This window comes from Myotis lucifugus, unplaced genomic scaffold, assembly GCF_000147115.1.
Source record: "Myotis lucifugus unplaced genomic scaffold, Myoluc2.0 scaffold_58, whole genome shotgun sequence".
In the NCBI taxonomy this organism is placed as follows: domain Eukaryota; kingdom Metazoa; phylum Chordata; class Mammalia; order Chiroptera; family Vespertilionidae; genus Myotis; species Myotis lucifugus.
This window is the reverse complement of record NW_005871106.1, coordinates 4,107,787-4,127,026: the sequence shown is the minus strand read 5'-3', so window position 1 is coordinate 4,127,026 and position 19,240 is coordinate 4,107,787. Positions and strand designations below refer to the sequence as shown.

Genomic DNA, 19,240 nt, shown 5'->3' with positions numbered 1-19,240 from the left:
ACGTCTATCTTAGTTTTTGCCTGGTGACTGAGCCTCTATTTTTCCCCCTGTTGAAAAACAGTGTCACAAACCAGATCTGCCTTCTCTTCCAATTCTCCTTCCTCCTGTCCCTGGGCAGGAAACACAGAAAGTCCCCTGCAATCCACTGGCCACTCCAGACGGGGTCCCTCACCACAGGGAGCCACCAGCCTTTTTGAGGAAGCGGGCTAACCTTCATCTTTATCTCCTGGTGACTTCTTCAATTTCTGTTCTGACAACAGATTTAGGAAGTTTGATGAGAGAAAATGGGTTTCTCTATCAGTAATGTGGGGCCTGTCAAACACCTCTCCATCCTGGCAGCCTGAGGGCTGGTGCTGTATTCTTCCGTCTGTGTCAGGACAGACATCACCGTCGCCTGTCACCTCCTCTAACCTGTGCCCAGGTGGACTCAGCAAGCCTGAGTACTTTTCCTTTCAGGGTTGTTAGGTGTGACAGAATCCAACCCTGCCACACATTTGTTGTTGTTGTTAATCCTCATCTGAAGGTTTGTTTTTTTCATTGGTTTTTAGAGGGAGTGGAAAGGTGGGAGGGAAGGAGGGGAAGAAAGACAGAGAAGGGAAGGGGGAGAGAGAGAGAGAGAGAGAGAGAGAGAGAGAGAGAGAGAGAGAGAGACATTAATTGGTTGTCTCCTGCATGTGCCCCCAGTCTGGGGCTAGGGGTCGAACCTGCAACCCAGGTAGCTGCCCTTGACTGGGAATTGAACCTGTGACACTTAGGTGCACAGGCCTACACTCTAGCAAGCTGCTGAGAACACCGGCAGAGTGCCACACCTTTGAATGTGACCTGGATCTTTTCATTCAATGTTGTTTTATCACTTAATTAATTTATTAGCTTATGCAACCAACAGACGTTATGGAGAAGTCTGTCTACCTGCACTCCTGTGCCAGCTGATAAAGGGGGCCTAGAGAAGGGTTCCTGCCTCTAAAGAACTGTCAGTCCAGTAGAGAACAGGTGTCTCTCTCTGTATCTGCCTCCTCGCATGCGAAGAATCCAATGTATTGAATCCTTCTGAGCCACTTCAAGCCTTCCTGCCCCACATCATGTTCCAACTGCAGCTGTAGCCACCTGCACAGTGCAGGCTCTGAACAGCCGGAAGGAGCAACCCGACAGCGTCTTGCATCTTGACAGGCCATGTCAACAGCCTCTCACTTCCTGCCGCAGGTTTCTTGAATGTGGGCTTGGGCCCCGCCGTGGGCACCTGCTTAGCACCTATGCATGTGTAGCCAGGACATACGGGAGTTAACTCTGGTAGGGTACCCTTCACCAAAGGGCAACAGGAGCCTCCCCTTTCATTGCTTGGCCAAGATAGTAAGCCAGAGGCAACACCACATCTTGGGAGATATTACAGCCACTAGCACTGTCGTCAAGGACAAAAGATGTACAGGGTTGGGCCCCATCATATTTTGTTCAATTCTCTGTTTGGTTCCTACACAAGCCAGATATATCATGGCAGAGGCCAGTGGGTGACTGAAAATTACACAAATGGCAGCAAATTGCAATGGCTGTGATAGATAAATAAGTAAATACATAGATGCCTTTACAGAAGCAGATTAGCTCCTCTTTTGGCACTCGGCATGCAGCTATTGACCTGGAAAATCGAATTTCTCTCAATGGCCATCGATAAGAAGAATAAAATGCAACTTACTTTTATAGAGGTATACCAGTACTTTCTTGAGCGCTCCTATTCTTTGCTATAATATAATCCATAGGAACATTGATTATCTTGACATTCCCCAAACCACCATGCTGGCCCACACTATTGATAATATTATGCAAATTAGACCTGATGAGTATACTAGTAAAGTGGCCAGAATTCTAGGTGCCCTAGTAAAATGCAAGTGTGGCCATGGGTGAGAGATAAATGGCATAAAGTTGCAAGAATCTGCCACTTTGGTAAAGATTTAGGGATCTAGTGGTTTGGGGAAAAAGGGGAACCCCTTCTAAGGAAAAGGGGAAGTGGTTGCATCTTGCATCCTAAACCAACCTTTAAAGAAACAAAACATAAAGACAAGGCACTTGGTGAGACGGATTCTGGAGACATAGCACATTCACTTGGCAATACTGCTCTGACCCCCTCATTGGGTGACTCAGAAGGTTACCGGTTTTAAGTGGGTATCAGAGCACGAGAGGGCTCTGAGCAGGTCCAGGCTACCCTGCCATCAGGCCACTTTACCCAACAGAGCTGATGACACTTCTAGTAGAGGTACCCATGGTGAGTGAGGAGGCTGTGTGGGAAGTCCTTGAAGTTCTGAAGTAATGGCATTCTGCAGCAAAGAAATACTCGCCATTTGCTTTTTTAGTTTTAAAAAAATATTTATTTATTAAAGAGGTGCCAATTTAATACAAATGTTATGAAATTCAACAATAATAGCAGTTATTTAGAATAGCAGTGTTCAAATACTTTATTCTCAGGACTTTAATGTACTTTTAAAATATTTCTGAGCTCTAGCCCTGGCTGGTGTGGCTCAGTTGGTTGTGTATCATCTTGTGCACCAAAAAGTTGATTTAATTCATGGTCAGGACACATGCCGGGTTTCGGGCTCAATCCCCGGCAAGGGGTGTGCAGGAGGCAGTAGATCAATGTTTTTCTTTCTCTCTCCCTCTCCCTTCCTCTCTCTCTCTAAAAAAATAAAAAGAAAAATTTCTGAGCTCTTTGATTTTGTTTATATCTATTAATAGTTACCTATTAGAAATTTATATATTTTAAATTAAATTAAATGTCTACCTTAAAATATTTAATTAAATCCACTGCATATTAGCATATATAATATACATTTATAAAAATAATTTTCCAAAACAAAACAAAAGTTAGTGATAAGAGCGATGTCATTTACACTTACACAGTGGAGTCTCATATGTGCTTCTGCATTCAGTTGGTGGCGAGATACTTGCCATTTGAAATACTCCTGGTGTGCTGCCAGGCCCTGTTAGAGACAGACTTCTGAACCAGAGGCATCAGTGCCCATGTGACCAGAGCTGACCATCATGAGCTGGTATTATCAGACCGACCACATTATAAGCAAAGAAGGTAATGCTGCATTCAGGATCAGCCCACACAGGCTTAGAAGACCCATATATTTAATAAGGTGGCCCCAAATCTCATGGTAACAATCTCTGTGACAACAATGCCTCTGCCCCAACTCAAATGTGTGGCTTAGTGGGGTTGGGATGGGAGGAAGGGTTCCTATCACTAGCTGGTGGAGGAGGGAAAAAAATCAGATTTTATTTACTGACTAGAGGCCCAGTGCACGGAATTCATGCGGGGGGGGGGGGATGTCCCTCAGCTCAGCCTGCACCTTCTCCAATCTGGGGCCCCTCTCACAATCCAGGACTGTTGGCTCCCAACTGCTTGCCTGCCTGCCTGCCTGATTGCCCCTAACTGCTTCTGCCTGCCAGCCTGATCACCCCCTAACCACTCCCCTGCCAGCCTGATCGACACCTAACTGCTCTCCTGCCAGCCTGGTTCCCCCCCACTGCCCTCCCCTGCCGGCCTGGTCACCCCCAACTGCCCTCCCCTGCCGGCCATCTTTGACCACATGGGGGCGGCCATCTTGTGTGTTGGAGTGATGGTCAATTTGCATATTACCTCTTTATTTTATAGGATGGTTTATCATGATCATTTGGTGCTATTCATAAATGGATTGGTGCTACACAACAGCCCTGCTTAGGAGTGGCCTCTGGGACTGTGGTGAAAGGCATCTCCCCGGTGGGCAGATCTGCAGGTACTAGTCTTCATGGCTCCCTGGAGTAGAGAAGCCGTCAGAGGTACAGGTATCTGACCACATTAGTTTACAAGGTTTGCAATTCATGTAACTGGACCAGGATTAGGATCCTGGGCTTGAAAGGGCCAAGGGGAGAGTGGGGGGCTGTCAGAGAAACTTAATGAATCCAAACTATGCAGGGAAACTGGAGTTCATTAACATTACTAGTCAAGACCTGCACGAACTCCAAATTATTATATAAAATAAAACTGGTACAGGGATAGTAACTGAACGGGACAGGAAAACAACCCCAGGAGCCTACACATGGACATTTGATTTGTGACAGACGTTCGCCATAGGACAGTGAGAGAAGGACTGTGTTTTACTAGTAAAAAAGCAGACCTAAGACAACTGGGCATTTATATGGCCATACCATGAAACAGATCTCCACCTCAGACCATCCATCAAAATAAATTCCAGGTGGATTTTAAACTTAAATGAAAAGACAAATTACAAATGGCTTTTACAAGTGTGTTTGGGAGAAAATCTTCATTATCGCAGAAAGGAAAGATTTCTTATACAAAACACAAAAAGCTCTGTGCATACAGAAAAATATCGATACATTGACATTTAAAATGAAGAATTTCTCCATCCAGGATATCAATAAGGAAAGGAATACCCACTAGAAAACGGGCAAAAGGCATGAACAAACATTTTACAGAAGAGGTATTCCAAATGCCATGATCTTATGAAAAGTGCTCAACCTCCCCGATAATCAGTAAAATGCAAATTAAAACCACAATAAAATACCACGACACACCATGTCAGACTAAAACTGCAATGCCTTCTCCTTCATAAATTCAAATACACACATCTCTGTTTCTGGGCACTTTATTCTGTTCCAGAGACTCTCTGCTTTACCTGCTAGAGAATAAATCTGTCTCCTGTTGGTGTGGGTGAGGGGGAGTATCTATTGCACAGAATTAGGAAGGGGGTTGGCAGTTTTTTAATTAAACATACAACCAGTTCTCATTTATCCTTCACATATGCTGCAATTCCTGAGTCCTTTGGAGATTCCTCAGGCTACAGTCGGCTCTCCATATCCATGGGGCCTGCATCAGTGGATTTAATCAATCATGGATAAAAGTATTTGAAACAATGATGCTACACTGTTGCTGACATGTACTATGAAGACTGGCCTACAGTGGTTGTGTCTGTACTTCTGTATGGAACAGATTTGGTTTTTCTTGCCATTATTCCCTAAACAATACAATATAACAACTATTTGCATAGCATTTACATTATATGAGGTATTATAAATAATCTAGAAATGATTTAAAGTATATGGGAGGGCCGGCCGGCGTGGCTCAGTGGTTGAGTTCGATTCCCAGTCAGGCCACATGCCCTGGTTGCGGGCTCGATTCCTAGTGTGGGGTGTGCTGGAGGCAGCCGGTCAATGATTCTTTCTCATCATTGAAGTTTCTATTTCTCTTTCCCTCTCTGTTCCTTTCTGAAATCAATATGAATATATTTTTAAGAAACGTTTAAATAAATAAATAAACAAATAAATAGAGTATATGGGAGGATGTGCATAGGTTATATGCTAATACATGCCATTTTATATAGGGGACTTGAGCATGTGGATTTTTATTTGTGTGTGTCGGGGGAGGGTTGCCCTGGAAGTAATCCCCCACTAATATGGAGGGATGACTGTATGTCAGCTTGCTTCTCAGCTTTCTCTGTTGCTGGCTTAAGATTCAATTTCCTTGGGTTTACTGAGTCATTTATCACTCTTCCATCTGCTTCTAACATCCAAAGTTTGTTGTTGTCTCTCTTTTCATCCTTTAGCTTTAAACACACACACACACACACACACACACAACACCCTGTCTTCCTGCTTCTCATCATGGCCAGGGATCAAGGTGAGAAGGAGAGAACCATTCAGGAGCTTCACTTCAGAAAGCTCTGCCTCAGCAACTGTGTGGGTGAGAGTGGAGACAGGCTGACCAGGAGCCAAGGTCCTGGAGCAGCTCACAGGCCCCACCCCCGTGTTCTCCAAGGCCAGATACACCGACAGATCCTTTGGCATCTGGAGAAATGAAAAGATTTTTGTCCACTGAATAGTTTGTGGGGCTGAGGTGAAAAAATCCTGGAGAAAAGTCTAAAGGTATGAGAGTACGAGTTACTAAAAAATAACTTCTCAGACACTGGAAATTTAGGTTTGGGGATCTAGGAATACACATTTGGGCATCAAATATGAGCCAAGCATTGGTATCCAGAACCTGGACTTCTGTGTGGTGCTGGGTAGGCCAGGTTTCAGCCTCACAGACAAGAAATGCAGGGCAGGCTGCATTGGGGCCAAACAGAATCAGCAAAGAGGAGGCCATGTGCTGGTTCTAGCAGAAGGAGGGTGGACTCATCCTTCCTGGCAAATACATTTCTGTTTCTCTCCAAAAGGCTAAAAATATGTTTTCAGCGAAATGGAAATAAAATAAAGCAAAACAATATCCAATCCTTTATTATTGTCTTGGTGAGATTTCAGAAAGAAGAGAATGTTTATATATGTATATTAAATAATTCTCTTTCTCCCTTTTTCTTCCCCTCTCTCTAAAAATGAATAAAAATATTTTTAAAATATTCAGTCTGTGCACTAATCCCAATAGGGGATTTATAAAATCTTGAAGATATTCACAGATTAGTACATTAGACTGAAAGACAGCTTCTTGTTTAAAGCACAGATTTATTTAGATGGGTTAGATCAACAGGTGTTTGATTATTGACTAATTCTTCATTAGTTAGTGAAGAATCATACATATTCTACACTTGTGGAATAAGCCACTTTTCTTCTACTCATCAAAAATTATCAACATACACTGTCTTTGTTAAAACAAGACACATTACTGCCATCTCCTGGAAAACTGTAATCATAATAACATAAGTTGCCCATCTATGAAGTGTCCAAAAATGTAATACTACCCCCCAAACCCATCATAGTCAAGATGTCTCTCGAGTGAACAGCGCTCCCCTTGGATTTGGTGTCCTTCTGCAGAGCACAGCTTGAACAAGTGTACTCTTTGTTACCTTGTGGGTTCAGTCACACGGATTTTTCTGGGTACTTTCCTTGTCAAAGGAGAACTCTGAGGAGGAACTTGACTTTTCTCTCCGGCGATTAGCAGATGGTGAAGGAGAAGCCGGAGGGGGGAGGGGGGTTGGTATTTCCTTCCAGATTTGTACATAGAACATGGACAAACGTTTGTAGAGAGGAAGTAGGCAGATACCTCCCTGTACTTGAGTTACCTATGCATTCCTGCACGTCCTAAAACTGTCCCCTCACCGAGGCTTGCTTTCCAAGAAGAGGTGGTGAGGAGAATAAGGCGGGAGAACCCAATGCCCGCCTTCTCCTCCTTTTCTGTGTCCCTCTTTCGCTTCCCCCTGCCATCCCAGGAGTCCAGAAGAGCAGGGCACTTTCTTATTTCCTCTACTTCATGCATATCTTGTCTCTTCTAACTGCTTTGCCCTAAAGGCTGACAGGGATCCTTCTTTACCCCAAGAGAAGGTCTAGAACAGTGATGGCGAACCTATGACACGCGTGTCAGAGGTGACACACAAACTCATTTTTTTGGTTGATTTTTCTTTGTTAAATGGCATTTAAATATATAAAATAAATATCAAAAATATAAATCTTTGTTTTACTATGGTTGCAAATATCAAAAAATTTCTATATGTGACACGGCACCAGAGTTAAGTTAGGGTTTTTCAAAATGCTGATACGCCAAGCTCAAAAGGTTCGCCATCACTGGTCTAGAACTTGCCACTGAGCCTCTAAGCGAGAGCTAATGGAATCTAGTGATTCTAGAAAGGCCCATGGTGGCCTAGAAGAGGTCAATGGGGGGGGTGCATATGTAATATTTTCAACAATAAAGATTTTAAAGGCAAAAAAATAGAATGACAGCACATTTATAGTAAAAAAGAAGTAAACATTTAGTGTCTATTAAATTTTTTTTAAAGTTATAGTTTTCTGGTGAGCAAATTTGAGTGGCCTGTCATAAAAATTCTTTGTTGTTTTCTTTAAGATTTTTTTTAAGAGAGAGAAGGGAGAGGGAGAGAGAAAGAGAAAGAAAGATCAACGTGAGAGTGAAATATCAATCGGCTGCCTCCTGCACTGACCAGACTGGGGATTGATCAAGCCAGCAATCCAGGCATGTGCCCTGATCAGGAACCGAATTGGCAACCTTTTGGTGCACAGTATGACACCCAACTAACTGAGCTACACTGGCCAGGGCTAGAAATTCTTTTAAATCATATGCTGATTTAAGAGTAAGTCCAGATGGTCTTGATAAGAACTAAAAAGAAATCAGTCTGCTTTTCCCTTTCTAAATCACAGGGCATAATTTGTCATTCTGAAGTCATTAATAGTGGGATGAGTATGCTTGTCATTCATTCATTCATTCATTCATCCATTCAGCAAATATTTACTGAATATTAGGCTCTGGGGATGCAGTGATCAAAATATGAAAAGTATCAGAACTTACGGTACTTCTATTATGAGGGGGAAATACCCATTAAACAAGTGAGTATATAGCATAATTTTGGATGCATAATGCAGAATGAGGGGATAGAGAGTGTTTGTGATGCCTCTTTAGATAAACTGGGCAGGGAAGGCCTCTCTGAGGAGGTGAGGTATGAAGAGAATCCTGAACTAGGTGGAGGCCTGAGCCACGTGGACTGGGGAGCGCTGCAGGCGGAGTGCAGGGAGTGCAGAGGCCACTGCTGGGTGGAGCTGAAGGGTGGAACCAGGCAGTGATGGGGATGGTCAGGGTCTGGAGCTGGGAGGAAACCGGAAACCTGCATATCACCTGCAGGGCCTCCTCCTCAGGGGGAGAACTTTTCATTTGATTTATGGCCCTTGGAAATGGAAGCCTTGGCAGATTAAGGCAGGGGAATAACCTGATCTGATTTACATCCTTACAGAATCCCTGTGACAGTTACTGTATAAGGGAAATGGAAGGCTTTGGGGATCTTAGAAAGGCAGAGTTGGATCTGGGCGCCAGAACAGTGGCTCCACTACTGGGTGACTTTGACGTGTAGCTTAATCTCTTTGAATCCCAGAGTTCTTGTCCATAAATTGGTGGTAATAAAAGCACCACTTACCTCACAGCATTATTAAGCAATTTAACAACTACTTTTTGATCAGCTGTTCTGTGCCAGTCATGCTGTGAGGTGCTGAGTTGCAGTGAGGATTGGATAAGTGGTACTCATGAGGGCCCAGATGTTTCTGACTTGGTGACAAAACTGTAGGATATTTAAAGTGTGCAATGCGATGATTTGATATATGTGTACATTATGAAAGGATTCCCAACATTGAATTAACACATTTATTACCTCACATATTTACCTATTGTTTTGGTAAGAATACTTAAGTTCTACTCTCAGTAAATATCAATTATAAAATACAGTATTGTCAACTGTAGTGACCATGTTTTACATTAGATCCTCAGACCTTATTCCTTTATAATTGAAAGTTTGTATCTTTTACCAATGTCTCCCTATTTCTCCCTCCTTATCCCTCACCCCGGTTCCTAGCAATCTATTTTATTCTGTTTCTAGAGTGTGATTTTTAAAAAAGATTCCACAGATAAGTGATAGCATGCAGTATTTGTCTTTGTCTGGCTTGTTTCACTTAGCAATCCAGTTTCATTCAAGTCACAAATGATAGGATTTCCTTTTATGGCTGAATAATCTTCCAGTGTGTGTGTGTGTGTGTGTGTGTGTGTGTGTGTGTGTGTGTGTGTGTGTGATGGAATATAATTTTTTGAATGCTTTCAAAACCATCCTCTACCTATCTATTATGAGGCTGTCCATTAATGCTCTTAACATCTAACAGATACCGAATGTGGATGTGTAGGAAATCCTCACCACTCTATGCTGGTTTTGTTATGCATAAAAAATAATGCAGATCACACCCTAGCTGGTTTGGATCAGTGGATAGAGCTCCAGCCCTCAGACTGAAGAGTCCCGGGTTCAATTCTGGTCAAGGGGTCAAGGGATGCATCTTGGTTGCAGGCTCGATCCCCGTCTCTGGTCGGGGCCTGGCCCTGGTTGGGGCGCATGTGGGAGGCAACCAATTGATGTGTCTCTCTCACATCGATGTTTCTCTTTCTCTCTGTCTTTCCCCCTCCCTTCCACTCTCTCTAAAAACCAATGAAAAAATATCCTCAGGTGAAGATTAACAACAACAACAAAATGCAGGTCACAATAATTGCTAAGTGTGCTTTGACTCTTTCAGTTACACAAAATCAAGCGTAAATGGTTGATATTCCAGGTTGAAAATGTTGACAGAAGAGAGGAATATTTAAGAGATCTGTTTAGATGTTTTCAACTTGCTTAATGTTAAAATGTGATCTCTGAATAAATTTAAATTGTGCTTATCCCAACCTGTCAGAAATTTCAAAGAAAATGGAAAAATTTTAGCAGAAAATCGCTTTGCTTTGTAGAATCTCCCACTACACTTTAAATGAGGTATAAATAGTTTTCTAATTTAGGAAAAACAATGAGAAGATTTTGCTGCTTGAGACAAGCAGTTTTACCTACTCTTAAAGTAATTGGAATGCCTGATTGAAAACATCATAGTAGGAAAACACACTGCTCAGAGAATTTCTGGAATGCCAAATGAGAGCTACAAATAGAAGACGTGTGCATTGGGCTATACATATCACTGGAAAGAAAAAAAGATGTGATTTCAAAAGTGAAATAGCCCTGCTGGTGTAGCTCAGTTCGTTGGGCATCATCCCTTGCACTGAAAGGTTGCCCGTTTGATTCCCATTCAGGGCACATGCCTAGGTTTCGGGCTTGATCTCCATAAGGGGCATGCAGGAGGCATGTTTTGCTGTCACATTGATGTTTCTCTCTCTCTCCCTTTCCCTTTTTCTCTCTTTAAAAATTAGTTAAAAAATCTTTTTAAAACAGTGAAATAATGTGCAGCTGCTGCAACTGTTTAGGGGCCAAAGAGCAGCATGTGGCTCGTGAGCCACAGTTTGCCGACCACTGGTTTAGGGTAATGTCTGGGGGCCAAATCTCCCTTCTGCTAGGCCCAGCCCTCTGTGGGGGGTAGGGGGGTGCCCACATTGCTCTGAACCCAGGACAACTTCACCAGGGCCCCAGGAGTGTGCACTTTGGCCTTATCCCAGATTAGGCTCTCCCTGAGATGGTGAGGCCAGGTTGGGCCATGTCCATTGGCAACCCTGTAGCTCACCAGCCTGCAAAGAGCAGACCAGCAGAACCCAGTAGCTCTCTCAAGCACAATTTCATTATGTCAAAGCCTTCCCCTTCTTCCTTCTCCTAAGGGACAAATTACCACCAAACTCCTCCCTAGATGTTCCTCCTGGTGGAGCGACTGGACCCGCAGAGCCCTGCCTGTAATTATTGTTTACTCCGATTTCTGTGGCTCACCTCATTATAGTTCATTAACGTCATGAGAGGGTCTCATATGCAACCAGAGACCAGGGGTGGAACAGATTCAGTTTAGACTCTGACTCACTGTGCTTCATTGGGTCCAACTCCAGTTGTGTCTGCTCTTGGCTTACCTCACTTCTGTGGTCACAAGAACACAAACCACTCCACAGTCGCCGGGTACTCTCCCTGCCTTCGCACCCTCTCGGCCACTTCCTCTCCCACCCCCAACTCTGGCCGACCTATATAGTTTTCCCTGAGTCTAAGGAAATTATATAATGCAGTAGATCACCCCCTGCCCTCAGTACTGTTCATTAGCATCTATTCCACATATTTTGGTGCCTTTCTAAATGGTTTTATCCCTCTGAAAAGCAACAGATTTTTAAAATTTCCCTGGTCTCTTCATCTTGTTTCACTTTCTTTGCATAATTTTTTTTTTTACTTATTCCTTATATTATTCTTTATCATAAGAAAAATGTTGTGTTGGACCTGTTAGGAGACCTGTTGTTAAGGTCACTGCCCCAACACCAGGAGGTGCTGTAAGAGGGCCTTCTCCTCTCCTCAGAGTTACTCAGATAAAAAGGCTCGTCATTGGTACTCGCACTCAGATCAGGCTGTGCTCTGCCTGCCTTCACTTCTGCATGTGACCAGCTCCTCCACAGCAGTCTACCACGTTCTGAGCTAGCGAGGGCTCCCAAAGTTTCTCTCTCATATCCATGTTTCTCTTTCTCTCTCTCCCTTCCCTTCTCCCTAAAAAGCAATGAATATGTCCTCTGGTGAGCATTAAAAAAAATGAAATGAGAGTAATTGATTTTTTTTTTCTGAATTAACTTAATCAACCAGCCATTAGGTATCATAGACGTAACCTCTAAATTTACAAAATAAGTTCCACGAAATAAAAGTAGCCAGTCTTTCTACTCAATAGTTACGGAAATCACCCTGAAAAACAAGCGTACTCATTCCACTATTAATGGCTTCAAAGGGGAAGTTATGCCCTGTGATTTGGAAAGGGAAAAGCAGACTGATTTCTTTTTAGTTCTTATTGAGATCATCTGACTTACACTTCAATCATCGTAAGCTTTAAAAGAACTTCTAGCCCTGGCTGGTGTTGCTCAGTTGGTTGGGCACCATACTGTGCACCAAGAGATTGCCAGTTCGATTCCTGGTCAGGGCAAATGCCTGGGTTGCTGGCTCGATCAATCCCCAGTAAGGGCACTGCAGGAGGCTGATTAGTTTCACTCTCACATTGATGGTCTCTCTCTCTCTCTCTCTCTCTCTCTCTCTCTCTCTTCCTCTTTCTCTCTCTCCAAAACAAACAAACAAAAAACACACAAAAAACTTAAGTTCCTGCCTGGTCTGCTCCAGGTTACAACAGGCAATGTTCCAGATTTTTCAAAATAGTACAGATTTCAGCCCCACATTTGAAATTTTAACATTTTAGCTTATAAACACATTTTAGTCACTTCTCACTCAGAGAAAGACCACAAAAAGTTTTGTAGGTCATTGTCCCTCCCCCCAACCCCCAGTGCAGGTCATTGCTCATAGGCTCCAAGAGCAGAGAAGCTGGGAGTGGAGACGCAGTGGAAAGGAGCAGGGCTGGAGGTAAGGGTAACGATGAGAGGCTGCTGCAGCTGGCCAGGCTGGGAAAGAGGGTGGTCTGAACAAGGGGGATGACAGTGGGGACTGAGAAAAAGTAAAAGGCGTGTGAGAGATAGAGGAAGTGGACATGGTGATTGATAGATTGGATGTGGGGAGGGAAAGAGAGTGGAGACTGATGCCTCTGGGTTTTGGCCCTGAGCAGCCAAGTGGATGAAGGTGCCCCTCCCACCAGAGGAGGAGTCAGGAACAAGTAAACAGGCAGGAGATTTCTCAGTTCAGTGCTGGCAGGCCAAACGGTGCATTCCTCCAATCATTTGGCAAATATTTATGAGTGGTTACTACCTGCCAGGCACCGTAGAGAGAGGGCAGTTGGAGAAGTGCGATTCCAAGGCTGGGAAATATGGGAGCAAGCATTGTGTCTGGTGACCCAGGAGTTTAGAACAAATACATTCTTCTGCTTAATAAATAAAATCTAGCTTTAATTGAAGGAAGAGCACTGTGGCCACGTGACAACATTATCACAGCACTGCTTAACAAGCATATCAAGGAAAAAACAAAAGTCTGTCCCATCATAACAGCCTTTGGGAAATGTAGAAAAGTGAAGAAAAATTGATTCTCTACTAACTCTTGAGGCAGTCAGGGGAGCTATTGTGTTCTCCATCGTATAGACAGGAAAATCGAGGATCGGATGAATCCAGGAGGAATCCAATGACACATTCAAAATGGGAAATTTGAGGAGCATACAATAAAGGGACTGTCGTTTTTTTTTAAATCCTCACCCAAGGATATTCTTTCCACTGATTTTTAGAGAGAGTGGAAGAGAGAGAAAGACAGAGAGCAATATTGATGTGAGAGAAACACATCGACTGGTTGCCTCCTGCATTCACCCTGACCAGGGCCCTGCTGGGGAGGAGCCTGTAACAGAGATACGTGCCCTTGACCGGAATTGAACCCTGAACCCTTCCGTCCACAGGCCAAGGCTCTATCCACTGAACCAAACCGACCAGGGCAATAAAGGGTAGATGGGAAGCAACATCTGGGAGCTGCAACCCTGCTTCAGTCTGCAGCTGCCAAGGAGGCAGAACCCAGAGCAGGGAGCTTTGTGTGAGTGATGCCTGATAGGCGCTTAGTAGAAGGACTCAGCCAACCACAAGCATTTGTTCCGGAACACATGCCCCGCCTCCATCTCCTGGCCTCTGACCTATGGCAACCTCCCTTTCTTGGCTGAAACTAATCAGAAGCCAGACCTCAGAGGCCGGCTGAGCCCCCAGGGCACAGCAGGCGGGACCCGCTGGTGGGCTGGAATGGAAGACATCCTGCAGAGATGGGTAAGTGATTTGCCTCAGGGAACGATAGGAAGGAGCAGACACCAGATAAAAACTCAGGTCTTAGCACTTAGTTAAATGTCTTTCTGGAGTAAATGAGGTAATCAGAGTGTGAATTCTCTGTGAGGATGAAAATGACAGTGCATAGCTAAGGTTATGATTTTAGGTGTATCTTGACATGGCCATTTAAGCCTCAAGAATTCTAAATGAAAAATGGCTTTAAGCAAGTGATAAAAAGAATGAACATGTGTAGCACAATGAGCAGATGGCCCATCATCTCTTCCTCTTTTTAGGCTTTCATTAAAAAATTCAAAATTCAAAATTATCAGAAGGGTCTTTAATTGTATGTGTCATTTTTATGGACAATAGAGGCAATAATTCTCTCTTAGCTGGCTTGCACCTGAAGAATACAGGCTGAGCCAGACCCTTATGTCTTCCTGAGCATAAAAGGACTTAATGAGATCAAGGTCAGCTGCTGCAATTTCTACCTCAGTGTGACTGGGGAGGAGGACTTACCCTAAAGTGAAATGTTGGGAATCTGATGAAATTTGATTGATTCCAGAAAACTGAAGTTGAAGCCTATTCTTTTTTTTAAAAAATATATTTTATTGATATTTTACAGAGAGGAAGGGAGAGAGATAGAGAGCTAGAAACATCGATGAGAGAGAAACATCGATCAGCTGCCTCCTGCACATCTCCCACTGGGGATGTGCCCGCAACCCAAGCACATGCCCTTGACCGGAATCGAACCCGGGACCCCTCAGTCCGCAGGCCGACGCTCTATCCACTGAGCCAAACCGGTTTTGGCAAAGCCTATTCTTTTTAAAAGGATTCCTATAAGCCCTAGCTGATTTGGCTCAGTGATAGAGCGTCAGCCTGCGGACTGAAGGGTCCCAGGTTCAATTCAATTCTGGTCATGGGCACATGCCCAGGTTGCTGGCTCTATCCCTAGTAGGGGGTGTGCAGGAGGCAGCTGATCTATGATTCTCTCTCATCATTGATGTTTCTCTCTCTCTCCCTCTCCCTTCCTCTCTGAAATCAATATAAGTATATTAAAAAACTAAATAAAGGGGTTTCTACACATGTTCATGTACAAAAAATGACTTTTGGTGCAATTGACTAGATCCATGATTTTTGGGAGATGGTTGAGCCACTGAGAAAAACAAACAATAAAACACCAGGTTTCTAGACGGGATACAGTGAGCAGTGTGGGGAGAATGAAGACCAGAGTGGGGAGACCAATGTCTCCAGGATGGGAAAGTGAGGCCTGATGACCACATCTGCGGCTTCCTAGGTCTGACGCCTCAGGCAAGTCATTTGATTATGAGAAAAATGGTTTCTGGCCGATCTCACTAGCGGTTGTGAGGATCCAATAAGATCAGGGATGTGAGAGTGTTATGCAAATTGTTTTAAGCTTAAAAAATGAAGAAGCTATTTTTGTTCAGCCCAAAACATTTCCCCCAGAATGTATAGAAATATGCACTGCAAATCTGAAATCCCTTTGATCCCCTCTCATACCATGCCAATAATTTAACCCAAGATGTAAAAGCCTGGTTCAAATGCAATGGTATGCTTTATCTGTCAATGTCATTAATCTAGCATCATATTTTAAATAATAAGTATTGCTAATTTTTCTGAGTCCAAATTATTGCAGCCCATATGATGTAAAAGTCTGAAGCTGCAGAAACTGTCCAGCAAGATTAGTTTAGGAGAAAGAAATGAAATTCAAGTTTAGATCCACACAGCCCTGCTCGAGCTGCTTCTGGAGTCAGTGATACACATAAAGCAGCCGAGCACCGGTGGGTGTACACCCCTCACCCTGAGGTCTTCTTGGAACTGCGGTGCCATTGACCAGTCACTTCTATTCACCCATCACCGATGGAGCAGAATGAGGATGGGACATGGGTATGAGATATTGAGAGCTGGTCGAATGAGGATCAGGAGGTACTTGGTATCATAGTTTGAATACAGCTAATAAACAAAGACATAACAGATCTAAGCAAGGCTTCCACTGGAAACTCCACAACTGAAAATACTAATAGTCTAGTCCTGCAGTGAAGCCAAATTCAGTTTTTACTAACATTGCTTCCTGGAAGAGATCTTTCAGGAAGCTAAATTGTAAGCCTGCTATAAATTCATGCCTAATATAATACAGCATTTCTTTTCTGCAAAGGAAAATAAAACCAGTCAGTCCATGAGGAGATAGAAAAGTGAATTGGAGTTTGTACAAATAAAGTCATAAAATTAATGTTTGGTAAGAGACTGGCCTTTATGACAGCATATAAGAAAAGGCACCATAATAAATTTGCTCCAAGGATAAACTATTTTTCCTACCTCAAGCCCATCTGGCTGTCATCTTGAAATGAATATTTAGTAAGGGAATAAAATAAAAGCATTTCAAACCCACTAAAGGAATGTGTTTAAATATATGTGACAAAAAATATAATAACAGATGATGAGATGGACTGGATGTTTAAAATACTAGAATAAATCACATTCTTCGGGAAGAATCTGTTAAGAACATGTGTTTGGCATCTAGTGCACAATTCTTCAGTCCAGATGTGAAGTCAGCAGAGTAAGAGATGACCGAGTTTTGGAAATGGGAGCTCCGCAGCTACTGCTGAAGGACCTCAATCTATCAAGATGCCCAACTGGATGAAGTGCTAGAAGTTCTCTATGCAGATGCCCCTGCGTGCCTTCTCCAGGGCAATGTCCTCTCTCCTGTTCCTCATGGCACTGCTCCAAGCCAATCACCTTACCCCCTGGCACAAGTGACATCACCAAGACACAGAGGTACAAAACTAGATGACCACTGAAGTATTCTGGAACAAGGGGACTGTGCTCCTTAGGTGGTGTGCTGCCGCCACCCTGACCTTGCGCTTCCTTCTGGCAAGCAGCGCCGCCTCCTGATGGTGTCCCTGGAACAGACTTGGTCTCCCGGGCACTCCTGGAACTGGCCTCGCCATCCATGGATAGGAGCGCTCTCAGCACAGCTTCTTCCTCAGGACCTTCCATCCTAGCATCTCAGCAGTCTCTTCCCTTGACTCCCTTCAAAGCCAATTAAGGACAATTCTTCTCTTTTCCCGAGCACCATGGGTAATTCTGCTGTGGAGATGAGGACTACGTGCCGGAAGCAGGAAGGGCTGTGTGGGTCATGTGCCCCTGAGCACCAGGGACGGATGGACCAAATCAGCCACGGTTTCCAATGCAACAGGATCTGCAATCAGCTGGAAGGAACTTCCCTACAGAACACTGGCAGGAAAAAGTGCTCAGTAAGTATGTGTTGGTAGTTTTTTTCTATTAATACAGCTCTCTCCCTCACCTGCTAAATTCCAAGCATCCACCAGGGCCCATTGATTCTCATTCAGAATAAACCCTTCTCCCTAACCTGCCCTCCCTCCCCCACTCTACTCTAATTCAGGCCTTAGCTCTCTCCCTTCTGCCATGAAATGGTCTCCGTGTCTTCAGTCTCATCCCCTTCCCAAAGACTGCCAGAGACTGCATGTCATGCCTATGTTCAAAACCTCCAGTAGTTTCTTGTTGCCAGCTAGGATCGGGCTTTAAGGCTCTGGCCAGCTGGCTCCATTTCCCTCTGTGGCTTTGTCTCCCATGGCTCTCCCAGCACCAGGTCCCACCCTGACGCACACCCACCCAGCAGTTCCCTCTTAACATGCCTTCCTTCCCCGTTCCCTGCTTAGAACATGTTCTGCCCTCTCCTTAGACTGTCAGAAGTCTCGGAGGCCTGATGGGATGCTGTCTCTTCTGGGAGGACTTCTCTCCACCCAGCAATCACACTTGTCTGTGCTTGCACATCGATTTTCTCAACTTCTGCCACTGAAACCTTTGTAGTTTCTAAGAATCAGCGTTTCTGAACCCAAACCCATGGTCTGAAGAGCACAGTGTTGGGGCTGCTGTCCTGAAGAGTCTGAGGGATGTTAGCACCCTGGCTGTGGCCGCATGTAAGTTTACCTGGGAGTTTTAGAGGGCAGGAGGACAGCACCAAGCCCTGTAGTCATGACACAGTAGTTGCTCATGAAAAGCTGGCTGTGTTAAACCAGACTCAAGGAGCTCCTCGCCATCCAATTGATTTTTAGAGCGTGGAAGGGGGGGGGAGAGACAGAGAAGCATCGATGTGAAAGAGATACATTGATTGGTTGCCTCCCGCATGTGCCCTGACCTGGGCCAGGGATCAAGCCTGCAATCAAGATACGTGCACTTGACTGGAATCAAACCCAAGACCCTTCAGTCCTGGGGCTGATGTTCTATCCACTGAGCCAAACTGGCTGGGGCAAGGAGCTGATTTTTTAAAAACATGGAACATTATAGGTAAATATATTTCATTCCTTCCCCATAAGGAGGGGAGGGTGGAGAATATTGAGATCTAGCCTCTGGATCTAATGAAAACTATTATTCTAGTTAATGTTTTGGTTACATGAGCCAGTAACCACCACTACCACCACAAACACCCTTTTTCTTTCTCTTTCTTTCTTTCTTTCTTTCTTTCTTTCTTTCTTTCTTTCTTTCTTTCTTTCTTTTCTTTTTCTTTCTTTCTCTTTCTTCCTTTTTGCCAGTTCTGTTCATTTGTCTGGAAAGAAACAGTGGTTTAAAATCCTTTTTCCTTAATTTTTAATTTCATGTAATGGTGGCACGTCATGTCATTAGAGTATTAGGGAAATAAAATGGATACTCATCAGGTAGTCACTTGCAACTGAGAGTTTCTACTAATAAATATGCCTTTTACCCCACTTAGGACAGACAACTTCAGAGCTGACAACCGCTTGTATCTCCTTCTCTGATTGTGTCTGACAAGTTGTCAGTGCATAACGAATATTCAGCAACAGCAAACCCATTTAATGTGCACCACTAAGAGTGAACCCTAATGTCAACAATAGACTTTGGGTCATGTGATGATGTGTCAATGTAGATTCATCAATTGTAACAAATACACCACTCTGCTGAGGGATATTGATAATGGGGTGGTTGTGCATGTGTGGGGGCAGGGAGTACTAGTATATGGGAAAGCTCTATACCTTCCTCTCAAGTTTTCTGTGAACCTAAAACTGGCCTAAAAAATAAAGTCTTATAATAAAAAAATTAATGTCTATAAATCATTCTACTCTTAGAAAT

The 19,240-nt window shown here is 43.8% G+C and overlaps 1 pseudogene; it reads left to right on the top strand.

Moving 5' to 3' along the window:
• Positions 1-5,646: 5,646 nt before the first annotated feature.
• Positions 5,647-19,240, top strand: part of LOC102437279 — a 45,450-nt pseudogene continuing 31,856 nt past the window's right edge.